The 6,154-nt window shown below is 40.3% G+C and overlaps 1 long non-coding RNA gene across 2 annotated transcripts; it reads left to right on the top strand.

The window, feature by feature from the left end:
* Window positions 1–1,732: 1,732 nt before the first annotated feature.
* Window positions 1,733–5,888, top strand: LOC117291913. Of its 2 annotated transcripts, none has more exons than XR_004519221.1 (4): window positions 1,733–1,921; window positions 2,501–2,627; window positions 3,015–3,125; window positions 5,697–5,888. It is a non-coding gene; the product is annotated as an uncharacterized LOC117291913 (long non-coding RNA). The 2 variants fall into 2 exon arrangements; XR_004519222.1 differs by having other exon boundaries at window positions 1,733–1,925.
* The last annotated feature ends 266 nt before the right edge of the window (window positions 5,889–6,154 follow it).

Below are 6,154 nucleotides of genomic sequence, written 5' to 3'. Positions count from 1 at the left end.
AGAGTGGTCACACATCACCGCCCATTTCAGACATTGTATCCCTCATGCAACATGTTCTAACAAAAAACAACTTCTCTTTCATGGGTAAGAATTTCCTACAGGTACAGGGTACTGCAATGGGCACACGTATGGCACCATCAATGGCGTGCCTTTTCATGAGCCATCTTGAACAGCGCATGTTGGCATCAGCCCCTTGCCGTCCCTGGGTCTGGTGGCGCTATATCGATGACATCTTTTTCATCTGGACAAGCGATGAAGCAAGCCTCAAAGCTTTCATTAATCACATAAATTCCTTCCACAGGACCATCAAATTCACGAGCGAATACTCAACCAAGGATACACACTTTCTGGATGTCAAGGTTCTCAAGACGGATGTAGGCTTAACCACAGATCTCTTCGTTAAACCCACAGATAAACACCAATACCTACATTCCACTAGCTGTCACCCCCGACACTGCAAAACCAGCATAGCCTACAGCCAGGCCCTCAGACTCCGTCGAATCTGTTCTAGTGATTCTGATTTTATCCACCACTCACAGGAACTTAAGAAACACCTTGTTTCCAGGGGTCATAGCTCTCTAGCAGTCCATCGAGCTATCCAGAAAGTCAAGGCTCGTTCTAGGGAGTCAGTACTTTCCAAAGGACCAAAGAAACAACAGAGTCCTACGGGGAAAGTTCCTTTTGTTGTCACTTTCCACCCCTCACTTCCTCCCATTCGTAAAATAACCAGTTCTAACCATCATATTCTTCACACATCAGATCGACTTCAACGTGCTGTGCAGGAAGAACCCATAGTTGCCTACAGACGCCCACCAAGTCTCAGGGATCTCATTGTCCGAGCAGAAGTCCCTCCCATTAATGATGATGTTAATCCCCCTCTACCACAGGGAACTTTTAGGTGTTCCAACATCTCCAAATGCATCGTCTGTAGACAACACATCAGGGAATCGGACTCCTTCACCAGTAACACCGGCGGTACCACCCATAAGACAAGGGGTCATGTCACCTGCACCACCACTAATCTCATTTATCTCATATCTTGCAGAGTCTGTGGTGTTCAATATATAGGTGAAACAAGAACTACACTCAAGAGGCGTTTCTACGGCCACAGATCTACAGTCAAGACCCAAAAGCTAGATACACCTGTAGGTCATCACTTCAATCTTCCTAATCACTCCATTTCTGACATGATCTTACAGGGCATAGAGGCACTAGGCAACCACAGAGAGACTGTGCGTTTGAGTAGGGAGAAACTCTGGATTAGACGCCTCCAGACCATTCAACCCCATGGTCTGAACATCCAAGAAGGAAACGACTAATAAACCTTTTGTTTTGCCGTCTCCTTTTTTTTCCCATAGCCTTTTAGCCTGAGCCTCATTCACTAGAATAAATTACTTTTACCCAACCTCACCACCCCTGATGTTGTCCTTTGTGTTTCCATATTCTTGCTTGTGGTCAAGCCAGCCCCTTCCCTTCACCCCCCCCCCCCTTGTTTGTCCCCCTATTCATTGTTTACCCCCTGCTTTTTTATGTATGCTTTCTAACCCCATTCATGTATTTCCACTTCACTGCTTATGTTTCACTTAGTTACCTGTTCATGTTTGTTGTGTTGTCATTTAGCCTTCGAGAAAGACTCTGCTAGGGTCGAAACGTCAGGCCATTAACTATTTTTTGAAATAAAATAATATAGTATCTAATTTACCTGATTGATATATCCCTTTTTGTAAAAATGAGTGAAACAGTGGTGGCGCCATATGGAAAGTTATCCCCATGCAGTATTACTATTAGGGGCCCTGCACTCATTCTTAAAGTTAACTATTTGCAAAATGTAATCATTTTAAAAAATGAGTGCAGAGCATCAGTTACTCAGCTCAACTACTAGCTCAGCTAGCTGGGTCAACTAGTGGACACCAACTTAATAGTGAGTGAGTGTTGTCGAAATTATGAATGTACTTTGTAGCATTTTGCTTTCTCCATGTTTTACTTTAACTTTAAGTTTATAATCAACACTCTAAACCAACACGAAAGAAGGAGCCAGTACTACTGCTGTACTAGGTAAAATCAGGTAAAATACAATCGAATAAACCAGCTACCTCTTCATGCAAATCACTTCAAAGTTCAATTCAATTAACATTTTCCAATTTCCATAATCGATGCTGGAGCAGAGAGCACACGTTTTGCTTTTCGGGATTTCCAAAGAAAGAACTTTCTCTTTAAGGTACCACCTTCACAAACTCTGTAGCACGCAACAAACATGCATATAAGTCCAGGTACCAGACTGGGCGTATATTTATATCTGGCAGGGAAAACCCGTAAAACAAGGGGCTGCACACTCAAAATAATACGGGTAAGTTTGTGAAAATATCAACGAATATTTTGGCTCTGTTTGTACAATTCAAAAAGATAGTTTGGTGATTTAGAAAGTATTTCAATAATAGTACTACTAGTGCCACCCCATTGCGTCACCTTTAAATAAACTTCCATTTTATTGTTTTTTCAGAAAGCATTGCGAAAGTTCCGTTGGTTATTGCCGTGATGCGTGTGTGTACGCCGTGTAGCTAGGACGGTGGTTAACAAAAACACAACCACTAGAACTCGCATTTTTCAAGCATTTTCAATATTTAAAGGTAAGTTTTGAGCATGTTTTTTAGGTCATTTGTGGAGGGGGAACATGGAGGTTTTTAATGGATGTTTTAGGTCCGTTTTCCTTCTTTCTGAAGCAATCCGATGGGGATTTTTTTGCTCTCTCCGTCGGTAGTCTAGGCAAATTAAAAGAGACCACCATTTTGTTTGCGGTTTCATGTGGTTGTTGATCAAGCCAGACATGCGACTTCCGGTCGAATGCTAAAATGGGAATGAAGACACTGACAGTTTGCTGTTGTTTTTGTTTTTGTTTATGTTCTTGTCTTGTGTGTTAGGTTGATAACTGTCAGATAAAAAGGATGTTCAAATTAGCCATTTTCTTTAATGATGCTTTCCCATAATTTTCTCAAATATTATCTTGCTTTCTTCAGAACTGAAGTCCCATCCACTATTCCACGAAATCGACTGGAAGCGAATCAGGGAGACAGAAGCCCCTTTCATCCCAGCCCCAGATGACAGAACGGACACCACTTATTTTGACGGTAAACAATATTCGCAGTATTTTGTCTTCACCATACACATAAAATTTGATTTGAAGAAATGCAGACTTTAAAGGCAGTGGACACTATTGGTAATTACTAAAAATAATTATTAGCATAAAACCTCACTTGGTAACGAGTAATGGGGAGAGGTTGATAGTATAAAACATTATGAGTAACTGCTCCCTCTGAAGTGCAAAGTTTTCGAGAAAGAAGCAATTTTCAATGAACTTGATTTCAAAACCTCAGGTGTAGAATTTGAGGTCTCGCAATCAAGCATCTGAAAGCCAGCCCTGATACTTCACGACGGCAACGACGGCAATTGCCGTCGTTGCCCCTACCGATTGCCGCAATGCCCTTCAAAAACCCAATTTTTCACGGCAATGATTGCCGTGCCCTTTTCTCATCATTGGCGCCGTGCCCTTCCTCCCGAAAACAAATTATATTCAACGTTGTCAAAGTTCGAAAATAAGCCAAAAAGTCCCGAAATAGACCCAAATAGTCAACGAAATAGACCCAAATTTCACGCACGTAAGGCACAACAGCAGATTTCAGGCACATTAGTCGTTGTTCTTTGCGTGCGACAAAAAAATACTCGAAACATCGAACGCTAGAGGGCGTTTCGGAACAGAGCGATAGCGTGAGATTAAACGCCCTCTAGTGGTAAAATTACGCGAACCAACGCTAAACGCCTTGAGAAAAAGACTCGACGTGTCTTTGCATGCTGGGATAGTGGTTTTCCCCATGCTTGGTACATGTGATGTACCATCATGTACAGCATAGGCGTCGCGCACAGCATGCATTTATTCTGTCAACATCGTGTCAAAATGGAGCAGTTACGTGGGAATTTTAGCGTCTCTACGAAAAACTACACAACGTGCATGACCAATAGTAGGATTACGTATGAACAAAAATTATTTATTGTGTATTGTAAGTAGTTGTTCTTTATTTTGTTGAATTAGATGAATGCTTTCTTTTTTCATTGGGTAACAGTTAGAAAATGGAAAAATTGGAATAACTATTTTTTACAGGCAACTTGGAGGTTTTTTTTCAAACTGCCGTCGTGCCCTTCGCAACTTTTTATGATTGCCGTGATGCCCTTCCAAACTTTTGAAAATTGCCTTGGTGCCCTAAATTTTTACAAAAAGTCAAGGCAAAACTGCCGTGCCCCTTAAAAGCCGAAGTATCAGGGCTGGAAAGCACACAACTTTGTGTGACAAGGGTGTTTTTTCCAAGTTTCATTATTATCTCGCAACTCTGATGACCAATCAAGCTCAAACTTTTGCAGGTTCGTTACTTTATGCATAGTTGAGATACACCAACTATGAAGACTTGTCTTTGACAATTACCAAAGGTGTCCAGTGTCTTTAACAGAAGAAATGCAGACTTTAAAGGGCAAGTAAACCTTTAGTTTATGGAACAGTTTGACTGTTTAATCCTTTAAAATGTTGGTGTGCACAATAAGACTAACATTTTCAAGGGTGGTCAGGTTTTTGAGATATCGCTGAAAATCCAGAGAAAATATGTCAACGCATGAAGGAAATTCCCTGATGGGAATACACATACTGAGAAGCGTCACTGCTTGGCTTAAAAAAAAAACCACGTCTTTCGAATCGAAAGTGAAATGTAATAATATATAATTAATTGTTTAGTTATTCAACAATATTTTAAAAAGACACTGGCAGTATAAGAAACCTGAATTGCGGTCTTAAATTCACAATTGGTCAGTTAATACAATAATAAGATAGTTTCATGTAATACAATTAAAAAACATAAAAAATTAAAATGCACAAATGACAATAGACCACAAAAGTAACAGGGCAAAAGACACAGAATTGCACAAAAACATAAAAATCACAGAACAATCCCTAACCAGATCTCGAAAGCATCGCATATGAACAACAGTTATAAAAAATAAACAAAAATAAACAAACAGTTGAATGATAATATGATTAAGCCGACATTCACAGTGGCCGACTTCCTGACAAGAGGAATAAACAAGCTATTGGTTGTTGATGAGGTTAACTAGTTTCCATAGTGCTTTATGTATCCCAATCCGCTGTAGGCTTCTGACCAAAGGTTGTTATTGCCACTAATTTTAAGAGTGATTACCAAACATATCCCTTTCCTTGAACCTGATCATTTAACAGCTCTGTAAAGGCAGTGGACACTATTGGTAATTACTCAAAATAATTATTGGCATAAAACTTTTCTTGATGACGAGTAATGGGGAGAGGTTGATAGTATAAAACATTGTGAGAAACGGCTCCCGCTGAAGTGATGTAGTTTTCAAGAAAGAAGTAATTTTCCACGAATTTGATTTCGAGACCTCAGATTTAGAACTTGAGGTCTCGAAATCAACCATCTAAATGCACACAACTTCATGTGACAAGGGTGTTTTTTTCTTTTGTTATTATCTCGCAACTTCGATGACCAATTGAGTTCAAATTTTCACAGGTTAGTTATTTTATGCATATGTTGAGATACACCAACTGTGAAGGTAGTCTTTGACAATTACCAATAGTGTCCACTGCCTTTAACAGGTTACTTGTCCGTCTCCCTTTTTTTGTTTAGCTCGGAACAACATGCAGCATCTCCAGATGTCTTCTTTTGCACTTTGACCTCTTGAATGAAAGTGCAATCTACAACTCATCAACAGAAGTAATGAAACTATTCCAGGATGGTGGTCAACTTGGTCCAGTGGTTAGACTGCAGGACTTGCAATCACAAGGTTGTAGGTTTGAATCCTACTAAGCTAACTGTGGTCCAGTGGTTAGACTGCAGGACTTGCAGTTACAAGGTTGTTGGTTTGAATCCTACTAAGCTAACTGTGGTTCAGTGGTTAGACTGCAGGACTTGCAATCACAAGATTAAAGGTTTGAATCCTACCAAGCTAACTGTGTTTCAGTGGTTAGACTGCAGGACTTACAATCACAGGGTTGTAGGTTCATTGCCCATTGGTTAGACTGCAGGACTTGCACTCAAAAGGTTGTAGGTTCAAATCATACCAAGCTAATGGTGGTCAGTGGTTA

The sequence above is a fragment of the Asterias rubens genome, chromosome 6, assembly GCF_902459465.1.
Source record: "Asterias rubens chromosome 6, eAstRub1.3, whole genome shotgun sequence".
Lineage (NCBI taxonomy): Eukaryota > Metazoa > Echinodermata > Asteroidea > Forcipulatida > Asteriidae > Asterias > Asterias rubens.
The sequence above is the reverse complement of the archived record's forward strand: the minus strand, read 5'-3'. Positions and strand labels throughout refer to the sequence as shown.